We start from the raw sequence: 11,693 nt of genomic DNA on the forward strand, positions 1-11,693 counted from the left end.
AATCCTGAGGTACATGTGATCAGTACAATAGTTGGAAACAGAGTTCAATAAAAAGATTCTTGAAGAACACCATCCTGTCCTTCTCTCAGATATTGAATAATGTTTAGAAAATGCAGCCCCCAACACACAATGCTTCATTCTCCTGATTAACCAGTAACCTATCAATTTACCCAGGTGCCCACTGACCTCTGTGTTCAAGTTCCTTCTCAGTCTCCTTTTCTACCCATGGAACTATCCCTTGGTCTAAGTTCCAAAACACTATGAGCAGCTTTGTATTACAGAATAAAATATAACCAATGAGAGAAGAAGGTAATCATGTACTTGTGTTCTACTGACAGCAAAAAACTAACGAACTTCGGAATAAAGCTTCAGTGGTTTTTAAAGTTAGCAACATTCTCAAAGGGAATTACTGCTTCTGTGCCATTATATGATATGTACTGCTATTATTTGTCACACCAATAAAACATTAAAAAAGCAATAGAAGTCAGCCATTTATTATGTTATGTCATGTTTCATTGTTGACATTTTCTTTGTAAGTTCTTTGTTGATTTTATAAAGTGCAGTTTGCTGGGGGTTCAGTTGAATAAGCATACAATGTTTGGTATGTAATTCCTCAGGTAAAAACATTAGAGTCTCAACACTTGTACAGTATAATTAAACCACATGCACTTTGGATTACAGGACATGGATAGACATGTAGTTACATTCTAATAACGACCGATGATGGTTGCTCTTACATTGTAACTACTGTGCAATTAAATGGAAATGCCTTGTGTGTAACAGTTTGTTACATGGTGTAATTACATTGTACTACCATTGGTAGTTACCCAGTTATTACAGTGTAATTACACACACACACACACACACACACACACACACACACACATATATATATATATATATATATATATATATATATATATATAAAGCCTGGTGAACAAAACCACAAGAAATCAAACACAATTTACAGTGGAAAGCATTTATACTGTTTGCAAGTTAAGTGCTGTCAAACCTTGTCGGTACAAATATTTGGGGGGACAAATATTCATTTACAGTGGCAGAGATAACAAACCTTGTGGCCTCAAATTGACAACAGTCCAGTGATGGCTTATGTGCCAGTCAGACCTGAGGACTATGTCAGGAGGCGCTCTCAGTACAATGCATCAATTATGCATTTAATTATAACATTGAACAGTGTTAATCTGTTTCATAGTCTTGTTTGCATGTCATCAAATATTTCAGATGCTTGTCAAAATTTATAATAAATATATAGTAAACCTAATAGATTATCACACAGCTAATGAGATCATTGTCCTTTCTGATGCATGTTTTATTTCATACTCGTATGTACAGTAACCTAATTATATTAGAGAATGCTGCATTAGAGGTCACTACAAAATGCATTACACCTGAGTTGAGATGATAGAGGAGCACTCAAAAGGAAGCAAAAACACATTTTAAATACATTATGTGATGAAACTATCATTTATTCATCATAAGCAACAGGGAAGCTGTGAAGCATTTCAGTTTTGATGTCTGTCACAGGATGTCATTTTATTAATGATAAATGTCCCATCTTTTTGTTATTAATGATATAAGTGAAAATAGCAGCAACATACAGTTTTAGTTTTAACATATGTCGTACTCTCTCAGGAAAGTTTGAAAATGCCATTGGGAAACCATTAGAATGCTAGTGTATTACTCCACATGGGCCAGCTCTTGAAAAGAATGGCATGTTTATTCAGGGTTAATAACCAGATTTCAGTCTAGCCCTTGTGAAATTCCTTTTAATCTTCGCCCCGCTGAATACCTGGAATAAACCATTTCCTTTCATCTAGAGACATAAAAGGCAAAGGCATAAACGGATGCCCTGTGCTCCAAAAATTAAAAGGTAGCAGCTGCATAAAGAAGTTAAGCAATAAATGACTTAATAAATATTACTTAACATAGTCAGCTGATAAAAAAAGCTTGTATCTGTGTAAAGGGCTGCCTAGTGTTATAATCTGTAGTATAATGATTCTTTTTAGAAAGTTTGTCTTTATACTGTATGGCCAGGGCCAATCTCAAATATCGGTGCCAATAAAGAAATAACCTGTATTATTACCAAACAGCAGGGAAAAAAAGCACTCATAAATCTGGGGTTTAAGGGTTTTTTTGTTTACATTTTGACGGGAAATTGCATTCCCTGCCTCAAGATGGCTTCCCATGTACCCGAACTATACACACACCTCCCTTTTCGCAGAGGTTGCCACGTACAATGCAGTACAACGTCACAAAATGACACTGGATGCAAAATCTGAAAGGGTTCAATTTTTTGTCATTACACATGGTTTATTCAATTGATCTAAACAGCAGCTCTCCTTATACCCCTCCATTGAATTACTAGTGGTGTACTGTACACAGCTGTACTCCTCGGGACAGCTTTAGAGAGAACCTTTCATAACCTTCAGGAAGAAAAAAAGTAAGGCTTAGTGTTATTGCAGGCAGGAATTCCACCAACAAAGGATTCAGTTTAGCACTTTTACACACATTCACAAAGAACATGCGATCGCTTTCATTAAGTACATCAGAACAGCAGAAAGCAGTAGCTAGTCACTGCAGTCCTTGCGCTCCACATACAGTTGAACGGTGACCCAGCTTGGTATAGTTGCACGACTGAGGCTGCTTCCTATAGACTTTCGCTCTTCAACGAATCTCCCAGGTCCACTTGTAGATCCCTGGCAGGTCTGACATTTACAATCAACGGTGAATACTTCACAGGGACTGGCCCTTTTTAACTACACAGTTATATAACACACAGAGTAATTCAAACCAATACTAGCACAGCCAATACTCCCACTTCAGAGGGGAGGGCAGCTTGATCCAGGGATCCCGCCAGCTAACGTTTGTATGTCCAGGGTTGCTATCACCTTGCGACATAAATACAAATGTACTCACCCTGTTGCCTATTATTACACAAAGCAGAGCCCTGCATTTCATTATTTCAATGGCAGCTATTCAGACCTGCTGTAAGATGTATTGAATAGACTCTCATATTTAGAAGCAAAAATGAGAAATACACTGCTTTGTTCACTGTCCTTGCTGTGTGCTGTAATTTTTGTTTTAAAGCTGAATTATGTATTCCCATGTTACTTTGACACGTGATCCTTTATCATCTGGCAGAAAAGATGCTATTTTGATCAAAAAATAAACTCAGTTCTTAATTTTCCTAGAACATAATGTTTGCTGTTTTAATAAATTTTGGAATAAAAAAAAAAAAAGAAACAGCCTGCTTAACAAGATTAAAGCTCGTGTGACTCCAGCATTCTGTGAATCCTGCCACCATTACCGTTACCACGGCAATGTTTTATTAAGAACCCCTCTCTATGGAAAGCAGATGATTTGGTTTGCTTCGCTAACTAAGGAAACATTTACCTCCTTGTGCTTGTACAGCAGAAACATTTAGTAAATATCTGCAAAGCCTGCCCAGTCTGTAAAGGCCAGATTTATAATTGCATGCCAGAGTAAACAAATTAGCCTGGGATTTTGAATACTGTACATTTCATTGGGTAATGAGTAAGTCAAGCAGAATTTCAAAAGGGCCAAAATACTTAAGACAACGGTTATTTATATAATGTACTTAGTTCATAACAAAAACAGGATATTACTCAATGGCAGGACAGTCTGACACTTAGAAATCGATGACACATAGGCCTCTTACTGACATAAACAAATGCAAATAAATCAACAAGGCCTGGGAAAATACTTCAGTAGTAGAGCTCATGCTGACGTGAAGATTATCAGACCACATTATTGTTACCAGTGCCTCTTAGCATAGCAATGACTGAAATATTAATATTGTATCTATCTTCTTTTACCTTTCTTACAGGGGACAACAGTTTTCCTTTATACACCTCAACGCCAATATATATAAAGTAGGACTATCTTTACTGTATAATAATTGTATTACTGTACTTTGAACCACAGGTGGAATGGCTCATATCAGTCAGTAATTCTTACAGAGGTATCAGTATGCATACAGATTTGTACAGGGAACTGTTTCAAGTGTGTGGTAAGAAATGAAACAAATATTCAGCCAAAGTTCCTCTATCGAAGTAAGAACCAGTGCTATCTAGTGAATAAAACAGTTCTGTGCACAAGGGCGCTTAATATAAAGATACTTCTGATCTAGCCTGGATTACGTATGTCTATGGCAGACATCTAGAACTGAAGAGCAGTTCTGGAGTTGGGGTGACAGCAACTTTGCACATTACTAAAATTAAAAAAAAAAGATAGGAAAATGTAATTTGACTTTTTAGGCCAATTATCAACTGGTAAAATAAATACATAAATAAATAACACTGGATTTTGTTGAAGTTCTGAATAGGGTTTTAAATTTGACTTTAGTTGAAGGTCCTTCAAGGGCCTTGCACGTTTCCTTTTAACCAGTGCGATAAAGCCTGTAGCATGAAATCAGTTTCAGAGATATTAGATAATAATTCTGGGTTTTCAGGTTGTATATGCCATGTGATGCTTGGAGCTCAGCTTTGAGAGTACAAACTAAGTCTAAAGGTTTAAAGTCTTGATCCTTGTTTATATTGTCTGGCTCATTTATTGTTTATCACCATGTTCAGCCCCTAGGGAGAATGCTTGTTCTATAAATTCATATTGTTGTTGTTTGAAAACAGTTGGACATGACCAGGCAACCGTTGCTATGTACTAAGGGAGTGCCTGGGAAGCTGGAACAGGAGAGATAAACAGAAAACAAAGAAAGAAGAAATCTGCTCCGTCATCTTAAAATAAAGTCTTTGTTAATTAAAACTCAAAGTACACTGAATGTGCTCTATCATCTATTTCTCTGCCTACCTAGATTATATAATGTGTACAAAATAAGAAAGCCAACTAAGGCAGTTTATTCACTGAAGACAAGGACTGGTGGCTCTGCAATGGTCAGAAATGTTATACTGGATTGTATTTCACTGTGTTTACTTTATAAAGGAGTATCAGTTCTCAAAGGGAATCATTACTTTTCTTTCTTATAATGCTAATATTTATGACCTAGTGATTTATATTAAACCAATATGCAGACCCCTGTTTCTCAATACTTATTGGAGGGCATTAAGGGGATAAACAGTAACAAGGAGCTGATATGGGAGTTTTAAGTGAAGAAGAGGAACTATAGAGCGATATAGAACAGCAATAAAATTATCACAATTCATTTAGGATTTATGCTTACCCAGACTAGATAGACACAGATCCCTGCTATTTTTTTTCACAAGGGTTATTGGCCACATGTTGATGTTTATTGTCTAAAAATAATTCTCGGCCCCCAGCATTAGACCACAGTGACCCCAGGATGGATAAACCTCCCATTTACTGGAGCATTAACTGAGGAGTAAACAAAGAAACATTGCTGGGCCTTGCTGACAGGTGGATTGCCAGGGCTGCTTTGTGGTGAGTCCAGTCAGGATGGTGAAGGATGTAATCTTCAAACATTTGCTAGCTCTTTAAGAAGTCGAGGGCATTGAGCAGCAGAGGAGGTACACAACATGGGAAGGTCACTCTAGTAGCAAAATAAAGTGTCCTACTAATACAAATACTCCCCAGAGAAAACTACATGGAGAGAAGAGTGGAAGAGAAGAGAGCAGCCGAAAGGGCAAAGGAATCCAGGGGGATAGCGCTGAATGCTTACATGGCATACACTATAAGAGGCTGTGTCACATATGATTAGGACTTTCAAGATGATGTGAATTCAGCTTGAGTTGATACACACTAATTAGAGACACAATGTAAAGCTAAATGTACTAATCACATATGAGAAAGCAATATCTTATCCTGTGTTCAGATGTGATCCTGTACATAGAACTTAGAGGGATGACTTGTTACCCTATACCTGTGTAGTGTTCTGAACTCTCGCGGGCGGTACCTCTATATGCTATTCTAGATATGCCTATCACTGTGCTTTTATTGAAATTAATACAAATTAAATATGGACACTTGAAAACGTTGTCATGTTATAAGCTGATGGAAGTTGTTACTTTCCACATTTCTTTTCTCTATTTTCTGTAGTGAAGGAATGCTCTTTGTTGATGTTGTAGATATTTCAGAGTAGGCCTACATACGAATGGTATTGTTTTTATCGTGTTTCTCTTCATTCACAGTAATCTGGAACTAGAACTATAGTAGGTTCCTCCTTAATATTTGGCGTTGTTACTGTGGTTGTCTGCTGAGTTTAAACTGTGTTCAACATATTTCCTAGACATGTGGGTTAAGTACTAGAGTCCACTCTTCCTACACATTTCGCTACCATGTCAATGCTAATTCAAAGCAGCAGTTTCTTGTTGAATTATTTTATTCCTTAATTACTTTCATGCTTTTCTAGGTCACACCATATTCTAGTGGATGACCTATGCATGGTGCCTGAAGTGTCATCAGCAATTTGTCTAGCAGTTCCTGTAAGTTCTAGCAGCCGCAGTGCAACAATTGCCTTTGTCAGTTTTGTTCTTTGTCACAGCTAGCAGCAAGTCACCTTCTTCTCTTCTTCAGAATTAAAATTAAAGCTTTTTTTAAACCCTCTATGCCACGTGTTTCAGAATTTAGGGTAAGCAAGTGCAACTGGATTTCATATAACTAGCTGTCTGCTGGTGAAGCAAACGTTTAAACAGTGCGTTTTGAAATGCTAAAAATAGTATTCTTTCAGAATTGGAGACTTTCACGGAGAATTGGATATTATTACACAGAACTGGTTCTAATTCATGGAAATTGTGAAATTACCATGAAAAAATACAGCCTTAGTGACACAACAACACATATCAGCCATGTCAGTGTAAGGAAAGTTAATAGATTTTCAGGCAAACTACCTGAAGATTTATCCATGACTGGAGTGTAATAACAATAGGGGTCAAATGAGTTTAATTAGATGTTTACATCTGAGAGACTTTATATACTTTCACAACTCTTTAAATTTTTTTCAACAGTTTTGTTGGTGCATTGCTGCACTGCACTCAATTCAGGAAATAAAAGGTCTGCTGTTTCTATGCATAGACATTCTAACCCCTTCGTGAAAGCACACCTTTAAAAAGCACAACTACATAAGGTTGTGAATGAGAAGGTATTACACAAAAATAAATGAAAACAGAAATCGATCTACTTCTCTATATCATGATTCGTTCACTATTATGCTATCTCTCCTACCCGTTTCATAACGCAGAGCTGCTACTTGAACCATGTCACAGTCATAGCTACTTGTGTTTTTAATTAGTTTATTTTTGATGTAAGGTTTTGAGCAAAACTAATAATTACATCTGTATGTGTGTATGTGTATTTTCAGCGTTTATGTTTTTGGGGGGAATAACACTAAATTACAAAACAGCAATGGTCATTGAAATGTCTATATAAATTAACAATTTATACACACTGAAGACGAGGAAGGAGTCAGAATGTGTATTGCACTGTTGCATTTTAATGTATTGCAATCTTAAGCATAGCATCAGATCTCTTTATACCATGTATGATCACAGAATATGTGATTATGTGTAATGTGGTAGGTTATATATGTGTTTTTTTTTTTTTTTTTACTAAGCTGTAAATTTAAAAAAGGAAAATTAAATACAGGTCTACATTATCTGAAGGATATTCACTTGCATGTGAAATAGCGGACAGCGAAGCATCGAAAACAAATGAAATTGCAGCTGCTAAGAAATGCCCTGAAAACCCTCTGCTGTTTGATTTTTTTTTTTTTTTTGTGAAATGCCTAAATGATCCAAACACAGTGGAATGCACTGCGCAAGCGGCTCTTAACATATCAATAACTTTTGCTGTAAGTTTTTTTTTTTTTTTGAGATGCATTGCGACAAGTGGCTTCGGCACCATCAGTTACTTCGCGCCCTCGCTATTTTAACTGTCTAACTAGGGGTGCACCCCCTTGTCTTTGCAGGTCTTCCATCCTATACAAAGGTTACAGTTTTGTTCGATAGCTTTCAATACCCCCACTTTAAAATTGTTCCAGGGGTAAACTAGTAATTAAAGCTAAACCATTTTAATTATGGGGCAGTTCTGCTTATAGCAGTTCTTACTACCCTTAAAAAGTACCAAAAAAACAGGATAAGGCCTTGCCTTGCCTTTGGAACTCCCTCCCAAGTCATACCAGAAATTCTGGCACAGTCAAATCTGTCACATCAAATTTTAAAACATATTGAACTGGATTGATTGGACCGTGAGTTTTAGTTGTTTATGATACTTGAAGTTGTTGTTAAAGTAAGAATAAGGAACTGAGTGGTTATACTGTGGCCTGTATAGCTGCAACTGACCTTGAGTTTTGATATCTCCAGGGACCGCTGTAAGTACACTGCCTGGACTGTCTGCTGTCTGAGTCATGGCTCAGGGTGGTCAGGCTACGGTTTATTTTGGTGGTAACATAGTTCTTTCTTAATACCTTATCCAGAGCTAATAAAATCAATTGAAACATTTTATTGAAATTCCTCTCTCAAAAATGTTGCCAAGTATTTTATTTTTTTATTTTTTATTGGGAACACCTGATAAGGTAAAAGAACAAAATCTTTACTTGAAGCAGCTAGCAGGTTCTTTAAAAACCCATATATGAAAGTGCATGGTGCATTAAACTGCACCGAGTGAAATGAAGGCAAGCTTGCAGCAGATGAAATGATGAATCATAGATGCATCCAGACACAGGAATCAGACTCTGACGATCACTAATCACTTTGGTTCACAATTATATTTTTGCATCAAAGTGCAAAAACTGGCTCTGCAGAAGTTGAAATGAGGTCTGTTATCTCCGATGGGCAGCAGCTGTGTGCTTTATGTACGTAAAAGCCACTTCACTTTTATGGTATTTATGTCATGGGGAAGGTGTAATTAACCCCCCACACTGAGTCTGTTTGCAGCTAATGTGCTCAGATACCCCATGTAGATACATTGGAAACATACAGTACACTGCGTTTTACAAGAATAACCAACCGGAAAATAAAGCAAGTGTTTTTATGTTCATTACTGTTCATATCACTGCAAAGTGATATTCATGTCTGAAATTGAAAACCAGTAAAAGGGGAATTATCAAGTACTGGATTTCGAATGAAGCAGTACATAGAAGATGGGGAGAGACAAGCTTTTCACTTTGTTAGGGTTATTCAGAGATGTTCATACGATACCCATTTGTTATTCAGCCTTTGGCAATAAAACGTCTGTCTTCACCAGTGTGTTAAAGGTATTAGCCTTAATATTTGTCTACTTAGATAATATCCTCTACTTCAAATTAAGTTTTAGTTAAGGTTGTCCAAGATTAGTTCTAATCTCGCTCTGTAAAACCGGCGTTTGAAATTACTTACAAACTAGTCAACATATTTCTGTGATGAGACAGTGTTCTGTTTGTATTCTTTAAGACTCAAGGTTCACAATGGGAACGAGAAAGACTGATTTTAGTACTGCTATAATCCAGTTCCATATGAACAAGAAATTGCCCCTGATGGTCAAATATAGTCAGAATGAGGCAGGCTGGTCATGTCAAAATCAAGCATCTACAATCTTTATAGTGGTAGGTGGGAAAATCTTCCATAAGCATAATTGTCATACAGTGTGTGTCCTATTCCGAGGTGCAGGAGGATAGTAGCATCCTCTTCAGCATTGCACTGACTCAACACAGGGACCAAGGACATAGCAGAACTCGGAATGGGGGAAATCTCCCGACACCTTTTACAACGTTACTCTCTTCAGCTGCACTCACTGAGGCTGGCTTCATCAGCAGCAATGACTGAGGCTGGCTTCCTCAGCTGCAATGACTGAGGCTGGCTTCATCAGCTGCAATGACTGAGGCTGGCTTCATCAGCAGCACTCACTGAGGCTGGCTTCATCAGCTGCAATGACTGAGGCTGGCTTCATCAGCTGCAATGACTGAGGCTGGCTTCATCAGCTGCAATGACTGAGGCTGGCTTCATCAGCAGCAATGACTGAGGCTGGCTTCATCAGCTGCAATGACTGAGGCTGGCTTCATCAGCTGCAATGACTGAGGCTGGCTTCATCAGCAGCAATGACTGAGGCTGGCTTCATCAGCAGCAATGACTGAGGCTGGCTTCATCAGCAGCAATGACTGAGGCTGGCTTCATCAGCTGCAATGACTGAGGCTGGCTTCATCAGCTGCAATGACTGAGGCTGGCTACATCAGCAGGAATGACTGAGGCTGGCTTCATCAGCAGCACTCACTGAGGCTGGCTTCATCAGCAGCAATGACTGAGGCTGGCTTCATCAGCAGCACTCACTGAGGCTGGCTTCATCAGCAGCAATGACTGAGGCTGGCTTCATCAGCAGCACTCACTGAGGCTGGCTTCATCAGCTGCACTTACTGAGGCTGGCTTCATCAGCTGCAATGACTGAGGCTGGCTTCATCAGCAGCAATGACTGAGGCTGGCTTCATCAGCAGCAATGACTGAGGCTGGCTTCATCAGCAGCAATGACTGAGGCTGGCTTCATCAGCAGCAATGACTGAGGCTGGCTTCATCAGCAGCACTCACTGAGGCTGGCTTCATCAGCAGCACTCACTGAGGCTGGCTTCATCAGCAGCACTCACTGAGGCTGGCTTCATCAGCAGCAATGACTGAGGCTGGCTTCATCAGCAGCACTCACTGAGGCTGGCTTCATCAGCAGCACTCACTGAGGCTGGCTTCATCAGCAGCAATGACTGAGGCTGGCTTCATCAGCAGCAATGACTGAGGCTGGCTTCATCAGCTGCAATGACTGAGGCTGGCTTCATCAGCAGCAATGTCTAAGGCTGGCTTCATCAGCAGCAATGACTGAGGCTGGCTTCATCAGCTGCAATGACTGAGGCTGGCTTCATCAGCAGCAATGACTGAGGCTGGCTTCATCAGCAGCAATGACTGAGGCTGGCTTCATCAGCAGCAATGACTGAGGCTGGCTTCATCAGCTGCAATGACTGAGGCTGGCTTCATCAGCTGCAATGACTGAGGCTGGCTTCATCAGCAGCACTCACTGAGGCTGGCTTCATCAGCAGCAATGACTGAGGCTGGCTTCATCAGCAGCAATGACTGAGGCTGGCTTCATCAGCAGCACTGACTGAGTCTGGCTTCATCAGCTGCAATGACTGAGGCTGGCTTCATCAGCAGTAATGACTGAGACTGGCTTCATCAGCAGCAATGACTGAGGCTGGCTTCATCAGCAGCAATGACTGAGGCTGGCTTCATCAGCAGCAATGACTGAGGCTGGCTTCATCAGCAGCAATGACTGAGGCTGGCTTCATCAGCAGCAATCACTGAGGCTGGCTTCATCAGCAGCAATGACTGAGGCTGGCTTCATCAGCAGCAATGACTGAGGCTGGCTTCATCAGCAGCAATGACTGAGGCTGGCTTCATCAGCAGCAATGACTGAGGCTGGCTTCATCAGCTGCAATGACTGAGGCTGGCTTCATCAGCTGCAATGACTGAGGCTGGCTTCATCAGCAGGAATGACTGAGGCTGGCTTCATCAGCAGCACTCACTGAGGCTGGCTTCATCAGCAGCAATGACTGAGGCTGGCTTCATCAGCAGCAATGACTGAGGCTGGCTTCATCAGCAGCAATGACTGAGGCTGGCTTCATCAGCAGGAATGACTGAGTCTGGCTTCATCAGCAGCAATGACTGAGGCTGGCTTCATCAGCAGCAATGACTGAGGCTGGCTTCATCAGCAGCAATGACTGAGGCTGGCTTCAT

Source organism: Polyodon spathula, chromosome 8, assembly GCF_017654505.1.
Source record: "Polyodon spathula isolate WHYD16114869_AA chromosome 8, ASM1765450v1, whole genome shotgun sequence".
NCBI classification, from domain to species: domain Eukaryota; kingdom Metazoa; phylum Chordata; class Actinopteri; order Acipenseriformes; family Polyodontidae; genus Polyodon; species Polyodon spathula.